At 34.2% G+C, this 18355-nt stretch overlaps 1 protein-coding gene across 1 annotated transcript in view; it reads right to left on the bottom strand.

The window, feature by feature from the left end:
• The window catches only part of PTPRD (protein tyrosine phosphatase receptor type D), a 2165650-nt gene that overhangs the window by 903727 nt on the left and 1243568 nt on the right, over positions 1-18355 (bottom strand). The window lies entirely within an intron of this gene.

Raw genomic sequence — 18355 nt, 5'->3', positions numbered from 1 at the left:
AATTCATTAAAAAAACATTTTGGATGAGAACATTGGGTTTTAACTAAAATAAGTTAAACAGAAATACAATTGTTGCTATTCTTTGGATATGCACAAGCCAACAAGTAGGAATAATTATAGGCAACCTCTCTCAGCCCAATCCCATAGCCTGTTACCAAACTTTAAAACAAAAACAAACCACATCTACCTTCTGTTGGAGAATGCAAGAGGTGAGCAAGAGGAAGTGTGGCACAGTGACACTAATCACATGATTTCTATGACAAACTGGATAAACATCCGCTATCCTACTATGATTTAGAAGCTTGGTCCTTGGTTGCTGCCTCATCCTCAGAAATGAGTCCTATTTAAGGCTAAAACTATATTAATGTAAATGGATTATTAGCCAAGTGTCCATTGTCCTCCAATATTTAAACACAATTTTTTAACCCACTTATTCACATTCTGTATAAATCAACTCACTCACACAGAAACCCTAGGTGTACATTCCCGGAGTCACTTCTAACTATGAATTCCTGTAATGGGTAACAGGATGGTGGCTCTTTCTTGATATTCTCACCAATTCTCACAAGAAGCATTCACTTACTTACTAAGCAAAAGCCTCACTGAAAGTGTAAAACAATGGAATGCGATTATACCATATAAATACAACCAACCTACAAATGAACATCAGATTTCCATGTCTCTAAAACTCTCTAGCCAAGATGCTATCTGGAATTACTCATTGACCATTTTTGCCTCAAGCTTTATATCCTGCCATGTTATTTAGCTTCTTTATTTCCTTTTCTTCCTCTCTTCCTCAAGCTCCTGACACTTAAAATGCATGACCATTCCTTACATAACTGTTTTTCTGAACCACTTCCTCAGTGTCTATGTTCTATTCTCAAAGTACTTTCTTTAAAAAAAATAAAGTTCCATTTCTAGTAAGAACTCTTGATAGTAGCTATATAAATATATATGTATACATATATATATACATACATACATGCACACACACACACACATGTATTTTTCTCCTTGCTCCAGAAATTTTATAACAAAAGGTTTCCTTCAATGAAATCAAGTACTGTAACTTTTGTGATTTATATTATAAACATGTAATTGGAATTATGACTTGACATCAAGCAATTTTAATGTATGGCCATATTAAGGAGAAAACATATATTCAATATGACAATTAATAGTCAAATAGTAAATACAACATAGTATTATTAAAAATTTGGTCAGTACATCTTTACTCTTTAATTGTATAAATGTATGATGAGGCTATTCATAATATATATTGATCCATTTTTATTAAACTTTGACAAGGAATTATTTTTTTCCTAGTATAATCGATGCCTTTAAATGGAACCAAATTCATATATGGTATTGATTTCTAGGGAGGGAAAAGTCATTACATTTTTGCCTAGAGGAAAATGTACAATTATCCATAATGAAATTTTGAAAATACAAATTCACTCCTTTCTAGAAAGAGATGTGGGGAATTTCTAGTAATATTGATGTACAGGAAATCTTACACATGAGCATTTTTGGAGGAAGAGGCACTTTAAAAATTTTCTTTGTGGCAATTAGCAGAAAGCCTTGCCTATACTAGGTGATAAATAAATGTTAGTAAATGGAATATGTTTAGTTATTTGTTTTTGTGGTAAGATAACCTGGTCAGGCTAGCTAAGATAACAATTCAAGAAAACATGAAGAGCAGGATTTGGGCTGGAATACCGACATGAATGAGACAGCTCCAGCGACGGGCCATTCTATTTATCTCTCCCATGCGCCACATGGTATTTCCTCACATGTGTTCTGTTCCTGTTTTTCTAAAAACAGCTTCAAAATAGTTGCTGCTCCATTATACCTGTAGTTTTCACATGGCTTAGATTTGCTACCATCTTCAGGCTCTAGATCTTAGAGCAATCCTGACGTATCTTGCCCTCTTCTACCCTTGCTTTCCACTGAATTCTCCATTTTCTAATTAAAATTTGTTTTAATACTAGTATGACTGCTACTTTACTTTGTCCTTTTCTTTTCTTTTTAGTAATTCATAGGTCAAACATCATTGGCAGGACTACGTAGAATTGACTTCCTTGGATTAGGTGCCTGCCTCCTCCCATCAGTTGAGCCGGGAGGAGGTGGGCTCATGCTTTGTCAGATTTCCTTCAAAAAGGTATTGTTGTCAGAACAGGCAGCACAACATCTCTCAAAAGAGCAAATTTTACTATGGATTGAACCCTGATCAATAAAAGGGGCATGATTTATAAATCAGATACCGGGGTACATTATCTTGCTCAGATTCTTAAACTGAACCAAATAAGCCTGGCCATCTAACACATTCACAGAATAGAATTCTCTTCTTGTTCCCTACCTCCCACCTCTTTCACACCTACTGTCAGTCACTGTGTCAAATTATCTCTAACGAGTAGATGCAGTGACACAGAAGAGGGGCATGCACAACAGTGGCTGTGCTGTGGTTTGGGAGATCACCCATCAGGTTGGATGTGTATAAATAACTAGCTCATTTTGATATGTATGCCTGACATCAGAGCAACTTCTCCTGGGGAAACTAGAGGCAGAATTTAGGGAACATTAATATGACCTTTAGTTGTTGTTTAGAGAACACCTTCCCTTCTTTTTTCCCTACAATGGAGGGACAAAAGGCTATGCTAATTACATATTTGTTCCCTCTCTATGGAGTCTGCGTGGCAGTTAGTCTGTTTGCATGTAGACATCAGGAAGTTTACTAAGGAAAATGACAGAAAGCAATGTGCAGAGTAAGTGTGTGCTAAAAACACCGACTGGCAGGAGTGTGAGTATCTGATATATATGTTCGTATTAGTCATTTATTTGTGTTTCTTTCTCTCAGATGAAGAAAGCCAATTGAATAGGTTGGGAGAGAGTTAGAGTATAATTAATTCCCAAAAAGGCAAGTAAAGCATGCGCATTTGGTTTTCATATTCACGCACATATACTTACAATGCAGATGGCTTGAAGTATATATTCATCAGACAGACTGATCTACATGTCACATAGTGTATGTTCTTTAATCTCATTGCTGTCAATAACTAAAAAAACACCAAATATATTCAAATGAGTTTGCAAAACAGATACTTATTATCACTTTTACCAAATACAGAAAATTTAAAGGTGATAGTAGAGGAAAGAAAGTGTATCCCACTTGAAACAAAACAAGAAAAAAAATTTCTTTGTATTGAGCCTGGGAGTTTCTCCCTAGGACAGTACTCAACATTTTCTAGCAATGCTAAGGATAGAAACAACCCGCTCTTGAACTTTGAAGTAATTGGTTCACAGCTGTGCTTATACTGAGATTGAAATATGGAAATACATTTGTACAGAGGAAGGGATTTTTTTGGTAGTTGTAATGAGAGAGTTGTCAAATTAAACCCAAACTGCTGTAAGTAAAATAAATTACATGTGGAAATTCAATTCTGATACTTTCACTGGGTGGGTACATGTGCTATGATATTTCTAAAAAGAACTCTTATTTTATTCAAAAGTTTAGTGCTAAGGAAGCTAAAGTGTCCTGAAGTGGTTTTTAGATATTTTTGTATCATAAAAGCATGAGTAAATACTGTATCAATGCAAAATGGTTCCCCTCAAGCATTTACAAAATTTGTAAGTTCTTGAGTAGGGACATTAAAGACCACATTTCTGGCTACCAAAGTGTTTGAAATACATTGAGAAAGCAAGATTAGCACAGCTGAAAGGTACAATATAGAGTACATAGATAATCAGAAGAGAAAGATCAGTGGGAGCTGGAATAATAAGAAAAGACTGTGTAGGCAAGATAGAATAAGGGCTTGAAATAGCAGATGTAGAATCACATAAAGGCAGAAGGAAGGTGTGTTAGGGGCATATGTATTTAAATTGCATACATCAAGGATGTGAACAGGTCGTGAGAAGAGGAGAGGATGAAATAAATACAGGGAGAGCATGGATTGTTCAGGGAAGAGTAAAAAGTCTGACCTGGCAGAAACTGAGGTGTCCCATTGGACTGGAGAAACTACCAAGAGAGCCTTGGTTCTATATGAGCTACTTGGAGACCAGTGGGTTTGTATAAATTTCTTCAATGCAGTCATAAGTGGCCACAGTTTATGGGTGTGGCAGGACTTGTCACACAATATGAAAGCACTAGTCTGGACATGTAAAGACGATCCAGGACTGAGTCCAGCTGTCCCACAGGCTGTATGACCTTGAACACATCACTTGGTCTTGAGTTAGTTCACGAGTTGGTAGAAACCTCCAACTCTAATATTTACAACTATTTTATTATACAGTTTTATGATGTCAAAAAAGAAAAGAAAAACAGCCATTTATTGATAAGGCTAGTAAATAATTACAGCAAATAAGATAATTAGGAAATTCTAATGTATTTGGCATCTGTGTCTTTTAAGAGCAATTACATATGCTATTTAAGTTTCTGAGCAACTAGTGGTGAAGGGAAGTGTTGATGAACTAGAGAATTTCAAAGTCCCTTCAATCCTCAAGGTTGTTCATTCAACCAGACTAGAATTTCTGTGAAAGTGAGAAACTGTGGCTCACCTAGCCTAGGCTCCTAATAGTGTCTGGTCCACAGAAAGTGCTTACTTGTGTGTTGAAATAATATGCCTAAACATATATGCCCATAATATATACTCTAATTTAGGTTTCTTTTTTTTTTATGAAAGTATGAAAGCTCACACCAAGATGATAATTCAGTAATAGTTGCTTCCAAACAAAACCGATACAATCATAGTTGTACCTGTACTTTAGTAACCTACAATTAAACAACTCACATACACATTAATCAAGAAATATAAAGAACATTGACAGAACCAACAAAATAGTGTTTATGTTAGGTGCAAGAGATAACCCAGCGCTCAGCCCTGGGGGACTGCCACAGTGAGTTCTCATGCGCGTCTAACAAGTACTCCTGTGTTTACTGGTGAGGCTCATGGACAAAAGCTGAACTGGCTTTCAGAGTAAGGTGTTGTGGGTGGGAGTCTTACATGCTGGTGTACTAAATGTGGGGGTCCAAACCCTTCACTCCTTAGGAGAAACTCAGGAGAAGTTGGGAGTTTCCTCCCAATTATATAAGACTGTGTCCGTCATGGGTTTTATGGCATGGGTTTTAAGCCTTTCTATTCTTTCTGAAGTGCATAGTTTTTCCATTTACCAGATTTGGAGGAGTCACCAGCTAGTTAACGGATCTCTTTAAGAGAGAATTGTTCCATGGGTAGCTGTGCATTTGATATGTCCCCGGGAGGGCAGGAGTTCAGGAGTCATCTGTGTTGCTATCTTGATTAACCTCTTCCTCCTGGATATGTTTCCTTATCTCTCTGTGCCTCTGTTTAATCAGTTTGCAAAATGGATCTAATCATGCCACTTTCCTAATGCGTGTATATAAAAGATAATATATACAAATTTCTGAGCATACTGCCTGGCACATAGAAAGCAGTCAAAATACATTAGCTTCTATTATTATTATTATTATTATTATTATTATTATTATTATTATTATTATTATTATTATTATTTATTCTCACTCCATGTTCATAATTGCAGAGAAAATGAATTCTCCAAAGTACTGTTAAGGAAAACTAAATGATACTACTTCCAGTGAGAAATCTGCATTAGATGCCTAACCATATGGGCATACAAATCAAAAGGTGGTAATAATAGTTTTAAAATAAACCCTTGTGAAGAAAGAGTAATTGGAAATGTTACCTATGTTTCAGTTTACATGATGAGAAAAAGGCATCTGTTTCAAAAACAATGACTCCACTAGGCTATATGCTTTTAATATATGCTGATCTTGTAGTCAACTGCAGTTCCTAGACTAATATTGGTATTCTCCAAATGACAAAACTATATCAACTAAAAACTTGGCTTCTGCCTGATACTGTGTTCGCTTTGCTATTTTGGACTCAAATAAGGAGTCCGAAAAAGCCTTAAAAAGTCATTGTTATTCCTGATTGCAGTTCATATTATCCTACCTGTAGAATTATATCCCCAGTTGAATGAGTCATCACCAATCTGATCATTCTTCCATAATTAGACTCTTTTGGTGAAGGATAAACTCTGAATATTAATACCAGAACACTAGATTTAGAGCAAAGAGCAGGACAGAAGGCAATTTTGGAATCCATAATTAGGGTTTTTAGCTTTATAGTCATAGAAATTACTCCTCACTATGTGTTTTTAATGGATAAACAGTCTACAAGAGATAGCAATAAACTCACCTTTTCACTTGTTATATTCAATTAAGACATTTTCCTACTAAGTCCTCTTAAATTGTGCTTCTTTGGGTGAGTCATTTAAATTGGCATCTATTTTAGATTAAGTAGTCAATATAGAGGCCCTTGGAATTTAACATAGTAGCAGTTAATTTATTCTGATCAAATATTATGCATAGCTATCACATATTCAGTGCCTCTTTTTTTTACTTTTAAAAATCTCTTCCTCATTCATTTTTAGCATAAAAAACATAGAAGTGAATTGAGACAACTAAATCCTCTTTTTTTAAAAACAAATGGGGCCCCCAAAACTTGAAGTAGATCCTTAAACTTGAAAGCAAATTAGACTTTTATTACAAAAGATATGACTCAGGGTCCAATAAAAATCTAATGTGTCCAAATCCATATTGGAGAGAGTGTGACAACATAAAATTTTATTACAGTAAGTGTATAAACTTGGGTAAACTTCCTTTCTTAAGGAGAAATAAAAAAATTTGGACGTTTTGGAAAAATAAAATGAATGAATTCAAAAACAGGATATTAAAGAGAAGATTCTTACAAATATAACTTTAAGGGACTGTTTGGAGACTAGTTTGAAATTTTAAGGTCTAAAGTAAACTACAGTAAAAATATAAATATCATATAATTTTAGTTTCTAAGTTTTTAGTAGGAGTTTGCATATATATATATATATACACACACACACTTTTATAAATAAATATTATGTAGTCATGTATGTGTGTAATATATAACACATTAGAATATAACTGACACACATGTTCTAGGAATCTCATAGTCACAGGGGAAATATGATGATACAACCTCTGTCCCTCTAACCTCTTCATAAGATAAGCTAAGTCAGGATTTTGATGTATCTTTCTAGAACTAATGTATCTTTCTAAATAATATATATCTATCACATACAGTATAACACAGTAATTGTTTTACCTTATATAAACCTTCTAATTTTTAAAGTAGCTGTCTTTTAAAATACCCCTGAAATGTGCATTTTAATAATTATTATGTCATGACTTATAATTTTGGTTACTTGAGAGTGAGCCTCATCTTTATTGTGGTTTGTATTTTTCTAAACATCTTTTAGTGATAGCCTCCTACTGTGAACTATTATAACACTATTGATTGACATTTAGAATACCTCATAATAGCTACACTTTATAAATATATTTATATAAACTAATAGTTCTTTGACAGCAAGATGTATCTCTGAGTTCATTTTAGTATAATTTTTAAACAAAATACACTTCTTTAAGAAGTCTATTAAATATAGTAGGGAGCCCCAGAGTCACTGGCATTTAACTGTTGTCTTTTTCCCAAAGACCATGGAAATAGGAAAAGAGAAATCTTTTATGAAAATGAAACTATGAAATAAATGTAAGATTGGGAGAGAAATATGTGATACCATATTTGAGTTACAAAATTGTCATCATCCCCCAAGTAAGATAACCATATAAACAATGCATCTATCAAAGTTTGGTCTGCAGTGAAAGCAGAGAAAAGGGAAAATCTGAGACAAGAGTGTTTCCTTCTCCTAAAGGTAGAGGTCTGGCTTCAGAAAGGTTTTATAGATAATGACAAGAGCCATTCAGATCCTCTAATTCCTCTTGTTTTAATTTCATGCCCCCACGGAAAACTTCTCAGTTACAATCTTCCTCCAGGTAGCCAGGAATGTTTTCCTTATGGTTACATTTCTCACTTTTAGTTAATAAATTAAAGTGTTGATTTCATAATCCAGTCTCTGTGAATGTGCTTAATGTGAATTCACCCATACCTGATGGGCAAGCTGACAAAGGAAATGTCTGTGACCTGCGAATTTGAAGGCCAGGACTTGTCCTTTAGTGACTTTGCCAAAAAAAGAAGAAGAGGAAGGGGAAGAAGAGGAGGAAAAGGAGGAGGAGGAGGAAGAGGAAGAGGAAGAAGAAGGAATAGGGATGAAGGAGAAGAAGAAATGACACTCTGGAGCATTCCAGGCAGCCAACTGGCTTTCCTTAAGGCCAAGCAACCTCCTGGAAAATGTCCCTTTTCATCCAAACTGCTCCATACAGGACATCCTACACCAAGTATATTACAAGCTTCTCCATCAAAGGTAGAGATTGTCTCATAATTCGTGTTTCTTCCCTGAACAGGTACTAAATAAATAGCTAGAGATTATTATTATGCAGTAAAATACAACTTTAAGTAATTCTAAAGTTACAGGATGTTACTTTCCTCATATATTCTTTTCCTTGCCAAAGAAACAGATCCATTAAGAGCAGATAACTTTGATCAAAACAACATCCTATGTATCTATTTAGAAAACTATTTTGTTTCATGAACAAATTGCTCTATTCAAGTGAAAAAGTACATCATAAAAATATCCACATACCATAACAGTCATTAAAGAAAAGCTAATTTCCTGTTTATTTAGCATTCATCAAAGCCTCTGAATTACTCTTATGTTAAATTTCTTGCTGCATCATATTCAGAAGACAAAGTTTAATAGCATCTAGTCTTAGCTCTCTGTTTTTTATTAAGAATTACATTCTTAAGAACATGTTATCCCTCTAGCACTATATTCTAATTCAGATTGTAGCAAGATGATATTTAATATAGATATTAGAAAAGTGTATTTTAGACATTGATTCAATTTGCATATTAATGTCCAAACACAAATGCAACTATTTTAGGGTTTTAGAAAAAAGTTCAGGTTCTTTTTCTCTCTCTGATGTTTTTAAATTTGAAGATATTCTTGCCCTTTTGGCAGAAATTGGTAGAATATTACAGAAAAGCCAAATTACCCAAAAATTATTCCCGGCAAAATTTTTAGTCTAAAATTAGACTTACAAGCATGTCAACATTTCTTTCACCTTTTAAATTGTGAAACTTCCTTATTATTTGAGTACTTGTTTTTAAAGCTTCTTATTCAAGGGTATTTTGTCAAAGATACTAAGTGAGAAAAATGGTTAGTTTCCTGTCATTTTAATAAACATACTAAAAGTTTATACACATTAAGGAGCCATCATTTTATCATTTCTAATTGAATATTTTCTGCATTTAAAGAGCCAATATTTTTAATATTTCCACAAACAAGAGAAGAAAAAAGGAGTCAATCAGTGAATTGGCAACAGACACTCCTTTGGCTTCCGAATCCTCACTGTACATGATATTAAACGAAGAAAAAGAAGTCTTACGGTTTCTGGCTTCAGGCATTAGTGAAAAGTAGAGCCACTTGCATGTAATTTTCAGGCATTCTTTAATTTTTTCCATAATGTGTTCCAGTTTTAGAATGACTATACATGTAGCCTAAAGAAGCTGAGAGAGCCTGAAAGTACATTATTTGTTTGCAGTTGCACTATCGTTTTGAGATTATAATTTGTAGACTACTACGATTGCTATATCTATACATATAATCCACTTGATTGGTTTTGACTGATAATTTTGCAAGCAGGTGACTGTCCTACCAATACAAATACAATTGGATAGGCAATTTGTCAAATTCCAGTAAAGCCATCAGTTTGTCAAAATTTCTGTTATCTAATAATTCCATCCTTTCCAATTTGTTTTTCACTCTCTTGTTTCCCCTTCTCCCTCTCATCCGTCTTTGTTCCAACACATGCTTCTCCATTATTTAAGCTTGAGTTAACCTGAGGAATAAGGTGTGTCTCATCCACCTCTATATTCTACAATAAGGTGTAGTCTTGGCATGATGTTGTTGCTTGATGTTGTTGCTTAACACGTAAATAAAATGTATGTATCAAATAGTCCAGCAGTTTTACTTCATTATTTATATCAACTGGATTGGTAGGAAGCACTTCAGACATGTAATGAATATTTGCTTACTTAAGAAATTGTATGGTTGGTTCCCCAAAACCTTAACATCATTGCTTGTCACCCCAATTAATTATTTCAGAGTGAAAAATGTTCATGAAAGCTTTTAACACCAAAGTGACATACAGTAGATGTGCTAAAATAATTTGTTTTAAGTCACTTCATATCTATATATAATCATAAATATAAAGATTAAAAATTGCTAATCTATTTTGGAAGCCCTTTATCATTCAACAACTAACTCACTTTAATTGGGTAAGTTGGATGTAAATTTATTTCAAGATGAGAGTAATTGCGAGAAGCCATTAGCAATACGAAGTCTCAGTAAGAGAGATAGACAAATGGTACTGAAGGAATGAATGGAAAAGACATTTAATTTGTCTAAGGCACTCTAAAAAACACTAAAGATAATAAAGTGATACTAACCTGGAGAGATGATTGATCAAGATGGAAGAAATTAATAGCCAATAATCAGTGTATGATTATATGTCTCTCATTCAAAGAAGAAAAACAGATGTTACATCAGTCTATGATACTACATGTAAATAAGAAAATAAATGAAAAAACAAAACTATAATATGAAGAAACTAATTTATTTTCTCAGAACAGTGATGGTTGCTTTAGAAAGGGGTAAAATAATTTAGTGACTGCATAAATCTCTTTTTTTAACCTTGTAATTATACTTATCATACATCACAAAGAAATGGTTCAAATGTAGGAATGTCACCGGATGCTACAAGTAGTAGTTAACCTGAAATACATTATTCAAAGTATTTCAGTTAATGGGCTCTATCTCCAGGTAATATATTAATTACTGCAAGAGACTTGGTGGGTGTCAGATCACACTGTGAGTGAATACATAGTACAGAATTCAATATCTGTTAAGATCAAAGAGCTATTAATTAAATAGGGTTGGCCTCAGCTGGAAATCTGTAGGCATATTGTGGAAAAACCATTTTATTTCTTTACAATAGGAATTAATAACAACAGAATAAAATACAAGTCTATTGTAGATATTCAAAGTAAGAAGGAAATATTAACTTAAAGATAAATATTTGTTGAATAAATTATTTTTCTTGAGCTAGTAGATTCCTGGATAAAAAATGTACTCCTCTCACTTAGCTAACTATTAGGGTGAATTATTAGTGTCAAAAAATTATTAGTGACAAAAATTATTAGCGATATTATAGGAGTGCATTTTGAGCTAATGCATCACTCTTCTAGCAATATAGAGGTTACAAGTTTCATTCTACTCAACACAGGACGAGGCATGCATATGAAATCTTTTCCTTTCAAGAGATGTAAGTAAACATGCTTTTAAAGAAAAATATAAAATGATTTGTCCATTGTTTTATAAGTCAAGAAAAAGACAATAAACCTATGATGAATAAATATAGCACAAAACATAGGTTGTAGGTTATGGCCACTTAAGGAAAAGAAGGTGCTTCTGGCTTTCTTCCTGGCCCCTCAAGACTTTCAGCCTTGCAGCTGTTCCATTTACCCTCTGTTGGTGGGTTCAGATGGACACAGGCTCTCAGTTGTGTTGCTTTAGGACAATGGGCTCTAAAAGAAGCCCTTTGTCAGAAACTCTTCATTCAATTGCTGCTCCACTGTGACCTTTGCATTCTCCAGCGTCCAGGCTTCAGCTAGGATTTCATCTCCTTCCTGTGAACCCTAATTCCCCTGACAGCATTCCCATGCAATGCTCATGCTCCAGAACACCCATTAGCAGCCTGGTTTTTCTGGCACTTGGCCTGCTGATCCTGGATGAACATCTGTCATTATCAGGGGTTTGGATTTCCACTTACTGTTGTGCTGATCCATGTGAACTGACAACCTGATTTTGGACCTTGAGTTTGGTCTAAAGATAATAGTGCTTGTGCCCAACCTGACCTTGGACTGATCTTCTAATTTGTAAATTGATTTCCAGAATAACTATTTGAACCTCTTCCTGTATTAAGGGATACCTGCTTGTACTCACAATATGTAGACTGGAAAATTTCTCAAGGAAACACTTTAAGATTTAAAATAAAAGAGGTCTTTCAGTACCAGGAAGATGTGGAGATGACAGGGATACTGAATAATACCCCTGTTGATAATGAAAAGATTGGGAGATACCATGGTCAAATGTGATCAAGGAGTGTTAACTATACTGCCTTTTAGAACTCACTCATTTATTTTATTATAACATACTTGTTTGTAGTAATCTCCTGGGTCTCAGCTTATTTTATGCCATTTTACTTGAATCTTGGGAAGAAGTAGGAAGATATTGAAAATAAGTTTGTATACTACTTTTTAAATATGTTGATGCACGGTTGAAAGGAAAAGCAGTAAGAAAATTGCAAAGAGGAGTAATGTTAGAAAACAAAATCCATCATAGGAGAGGAGTTTGATGCATATTTGGCTCTGTGCTTTCTAACTTGGCCAAAGTAATGAAAGAAGGATGATTCATTACATGTCTACAGGAGGAAACAGTAGACTTGTTGTTTTAAGAAAGATATAGCTTTTGAGAGGATACAAAGTACTATGGAATACAATTCTCAGGAGTCTTGACATAGTATTTGTTATTTAAAAATTTTGGTTATGTTAGTATCCACCAACACAGTTATCACAAATTGCATGTGTCTGATTTTTCTTTAAATAATGTTTGAGTATATACAACCTAACAATATAAATAACTGCAAATATAAGAGCTCAATGCAATGGATAAACTATTTTTCTAGAATCGATAAAGTCAGGAAAAACATATCAAAGAAACAATACTGTGGAAAAAATTCTACTGGAAACTTATGAATGGGAGAGCCCATTTTTTTTTCCCTCCTTGGAGGATTGCCAGTCTGCTTCTCCAGTGAAATGGTAAAATAAATATACCCTCCCTTAAATATAGTGATGAAATGAAAAGGGGAATGATGCATCTCTTTTCTTCAAAATTTTCAGCTAATGCTTACTTCTGTGTATTTATGGCTCACTACCAATGAGAAGAGATAGGTTATCTAAATTCCCTGGAGACAATTCCAACTTTCTCTTGGATATTAAACTCCTCACTTCTCTTCCTAATTGAGCTTGTATACATCAGTGATATGTATCTTAAGGTGTTAAAAATATCTTCTAGGTAACCAAGTATGTTAATATTGCCCATCTATCAACTGAGCAAGTGCATTAATTCTATGAAGAGTATTTTATTACATTGGCAACAGATTTGAACAACTTATGTGAAGAAAGTTAACTCATTTTAATGAATGAAATGTGTATATATACTGCACTGTGATGCTGTGCTTAGTTTGAATTCATGCCTAAAATTAATAAACAGAAGATCCTGGAATGTCTGAACAAAATGTTTTTGTATCCTGAAAGCCAACTTAACTTTCAAAATTAACAAGTTGAACATTTTATATGGTAGACAAAACAATCCAAGATACAGCCAATGACCTGAATATATCTATTTTTTAAATTCTGATCAAGTTTTACATTTTATTCAAGAAGCCAAGTGTTTTATAATCAAATATATATTTGAAACACACCATCATTAGGAAAAAAATCCATGAAATACATACGTGATTATTATTCATAAGGAATAATTAATGTTTACTGTGAATTCTATCAAGGAAAAAAATATGTGTAAGAATTAGCTAGAAATCCAGAGGATATTCTAGGGAGAAAAACAAAAAGAAAACTACTTTGTTAATATTAACAGGACTTGGGGGGATTGTTGGGGAACACTTGATAAGGGACAAAATTATGACCTAATATTCATATATTTGGATTTGGGGAATCATGCAACCGAAGAGAAGGGATCTACTACTGCTTTTCCAGACAGAAAAGAGGTTCATCAAGGAAGTTTCTTGAGACTTTTTAACTCTCAATAGAGTTTTACAAAAGCTAGTATCAAATCAAGATATCCATGCAGGTTATCATACAGATACCCTTACTGATAATACTTCGCATTTAGAGATACACTCTTGGTAAATATTTAAATATTGTACTCAGTTAAGTCAGTAGTATGGAGTCCACGAACTCTGTCCCTGAGCCCAGCCCCTTCTGCACATGCCCCTTCGTGATTGCTGCCCGAGGCTTTTGTTAAGCTAAGCAGTTGAGTCTTAGGCAGTGAAGGCATAGAGGAAAAGGCTCACATCAGCGGCGGCTGGGGGGCCATGTACTCGGCATGCACCTTGGGTCATGATTTTGACTTCCGATTTCCTCATTAAAGAAATGTTTGTTTAGTCTAATATTTTCATTATATACATTATTTTTTTAGTTGCTTCCTTAGATGTCACTACTTCATTGTAGAATTTGTACCATTACTTCTAATCCCCAGGGTCATCCCATCTGGCTTTATTAGTACTGAGGCTAAAATAATCATGGATTCTAGAGCCACATTATCTAGATGAAAATCCCAACCCTGATACCTCCTAGTTGTACGATCTTGGCAAGTTATTTCAAACGCCTTTCCCACAGTTTTCTCCTTCATAAAATGGGAACAATAATGATAATGAACTCAGAAGGCTATTATAAGGACTAGATACCTGGGACATAAAACATTACATAAGTACTTCTGTTATTTCTCTACACAGTCATTTTATTTCAGTGTACTTCTTTATTCATTGATCCATCCATCATATTAACAGAGGAACTCTTTCTTGAAGTAAAATGTCAAGTGAAATTTCAACATACAAAGGAATTTCGACTCTTGAATTGGCTAGAATAGGGGCTGTTTTGGAAGTTTCTTCATGTATTGCCATGAAAACCTCCAACTCCCTAGAGCGGAGGTGAAAAATAAGTTCCTTAAAAACAAATCTGAAATACAGAATACATCTCCTTGCTTGTACTCTCCAGAGGTGGTGAAAAGAGTCCAATGTTCTGCTACCATGGAGGCTATATAGATCATATTTTTAATGAAAGAAAAAATTCTTCCAAATAGTCAAGAAAGGGTATTACATACCAGACATAAACTTATAATAGCATAGCAATATGGGAGAGTCAATAATCAGATAAAATAACTTTGATCTTGAGAAAAACTAATTTAAAGAAAAACAACCAAAAATTAATGAGAGATATGTAAAAACTGTACAGTTATTACCATAATTACAAAAAAATAATTACTAACACTATTAAACAAGTCTATAATATAACTATAAATATTTACCAGTGATGCTTATTTCTAGGAGTTGAAAACATGGAAGACTTCTTTAAGCAATTTAAAAATACCCAGTGTAAGTATGTAATTTTCAGTTTGCTCTTAAGCACATATGCATGAATATAAATAACTCCACATTCTTTAACTGTGTCTACTTCTATTTTTTTATTTATAATGTATCATTAATTTTGTTTTAATTCTTTAATTTTAACAAAAGATTTCTTCATGAAAGTGTCCAAAAAACAAAAATGGTTATGCTTTTATTTTATAAACTCCGGTTGCATATATTATATATGTATCTCTCTATAAATTTTACACTTTCTATGCTTCAGAGATTCTTCTTTCTCTTCATATATATATATATATATATGTGCATATGTGTACATATATAAATATACATACATACATGCACACATGTATTTATCCTAAATGATATTCTCATAAAGTGATCTTCAAAATGAAGAATGGCAATTTCTCTTCATTTCAACATTAGATTAAATTATGTTTTTATTTTCTTTTTTTATCTCTCAGGGCAAAACCATTTGTTGACTGGCCCTTACTGCTTACAGATGATTCAGAGGTTGTGTTTTTATTAAGCCTATTTCAGCTATAAATTTTCATTTTTCTTTTGCTATTACAGAGGATGGCAAGGAAAAGAAACAGGTAATATCTATGGAGTTACTGTACATTACTAGAGAAATGTGACTCTAAGTTAAATATATAGTATCAGGTGCTGGAGAAGAGAGAGAATTTTATTCATGGTGCATCTAAATTCCATTAATAACTAGTCAATTTACAATGCTGTCCTTTTTAATTTTAACACTGAGAAAAAGTGTGAATAGTGTTTGTTTAAATTCACTACTGTTCTCACTCTGTGCAGGCACTCCACAGTGATGGGAAGAATCAAATCCTCATCACCTTGAATCACAGATCATTAGCATTGCTGGTAAAAGCTCCTCAAGTTACTGCCCATGTGCCTTTCAGACACACCATAAAGATATCAATAACCATGCCTGCCTATAATGTGTCAAAAAATTAATAGTGCATCACGTTTTTTACATTTTATACTTCTGTTTCAGCATGCATATTCAAATTTACTTTGTTTAAAAAAGCAAAAACCGTGCCTGTACAATCAAGCGGGAGAGCTGATTGACTATACTATTAATGAACTCTTTCAATGCTCCCCACCAAACAAATAGCATATCTGAATTTGATTTGGTATCTGTAGAAAAGAAACTAGAATGTTACATTTTATATAGGTGAGAACAAATTAGGTATTCTGTAGCTCTCTTTGGGTGATCTCAATTTACTTAAAAAATCATTTGGTAAGATAGCTATAATGTCTCTGGCACTTAAAGTTGTGACTAGAAAATAGGTTCCTACTTTAAAAATAAATGTCTTGGCTTCACTCCAGCATTTATTTTCAATAAATGCCTAAGCATTTATCTTGCAGCAGACCATTATCCAGTCACAACGTTCAATTCCTTTGACATTATCTCTTAAGTAGAACAGCAATGTTAAGAATAAAGGACTCACTGACTGAAAGGGTGCATTAGTATGCTGGGTGGATGAACAAATGCTGTGGGTGAACATCACCCCTCTAATTCTCATCTGAAGTGGAAGAAGCACATGTTGTCTTCTCTTTAGAAACACTGTGTGTTGAACCTTGTGGAAAGAAGCTTGACCAAGTAAGAAGCCTAGAAAGGGAACATTCTAGCATTTTCTAGATTAAATGACAGCTCTCATATAATTTAATCCCTGATGTTAATCTGGTGCTTTACATGCTCTCTCTTGAGCATTTGTGTGTAATGGAGGTTCACGTGATTTGTATTTGCTCCAAAGATACCCACTTACCCTAACTAAAGCCTTCTCTTCATGTAGGTCCCTCTACCTACAACCTGTGTGCTGCTTCTCTTCTTTCAATTATCAGAGATTTTACTTACCCTGTACTTTAATCAATTCAGGGGGCAAAACCTATTTTGATAGGAAGTGGTTTCCAAGGTAATCGGTGTTAAATTATAGATGTTTATCATTAGATTTACTCTATGTATTTTGTAGCCAATACCTATTATAGTAGTGGGGGGCATCATAGTACCCTTGAGAAAAGGGGATCCATTTTGAAAGATCAGTGCATCAAAGAGGATGGGAATACAATTAAGAAAATAACATTCCTAGAGACAAATCTGGTTATATTAACTGCTTAAATGTTTTACCTAATGTTTAAATATTTCACTTTTTGAACTACCTGCCATCTTTTAAGTAACTTCTGAACTCCTGAATATAGAATAACAAGGTGCTTCTCAACACTGAATAGCAAGAATTATCAAGGACTAGCTTAAATCTACCCATCTACCCTTTCTTAGGCAAAACTCTATGAGACTATCAGCCACCTCACTCTCATCCTCCTGTTTTGGATATGGACCATAAGCTGATATTTCCTCTAATACAGGGAACGTGATAAAAAAGCTTTAAGGTAAGTCCCCTGCCTCCCAGTGAGACTGCTGTTGCTGTTAGAACAGCATGCAAGTATCACCTGTTCATATTTGCAACTTTGAAACCCAATTCAAAGCATAGTGAATTTGACTTGTTATGGGCTGAGTCCTGCAATTGGAGGTTTCTCTATTTTCATTATGGATTTTTTTGCCTACCAAAGTTTGAGAATCACTTGTTCATGGCTCTGTTTAAATTATTTTTTCTTTATGGAGCTTATACTCATCACCTCCAGTGGTAATGATCTTTCTGTTCCCTGGTTTCTAGGTCAGTTTGTTTATGATACTTAAGCACCACCTATCACATACTTCCCTATGTTACTATTATTCAAAAAGATGTCTCCTCACCTATAGAGATGGGATCTGCATCTTTAATACATCAGCATTTCTGCAGCACTTTACCTAGAGCGTGGCACATTGCAGAAAGCCATTTCATGATCTCAGAAAAAGAAAATGGCAGCAGTGTCTGTATCCACATTCAAACCACAGGGATATCCTGAGGTCGAGGCAGCCTGGCATCAATGTAAATATCATCTAGGTCCTTGCAAGTTCTTTTTTAGAATGTTCCTTTCAGCCATACAAATGCATAACAAGATAGAGATAAAAAGGGTCCAGGAGCTATGCTGCATGCAAAGTGGCTGGGAATCCTGTGTTGCTCTAAGAACATCTACGGCCATCCT

The sequence above is a fragment of the Manis javanica genome, chromosome 2, assembly GCF_040802235.1.
Source record: "Manis javanica isolate MJ-LG chromosome 2, MJ_LKY, whole genome shotgun sequence".
NCBI lineage: Eukaryota > Metazoa > Chordata > Mammalia > Pholidota > Manidae > Manis > Manis javanica.
The sequence above is the reverse complement of the archived record's forward strand: the minus strand, read 5'-3'. Positions and strand labels throughout refer to the sequence as shown.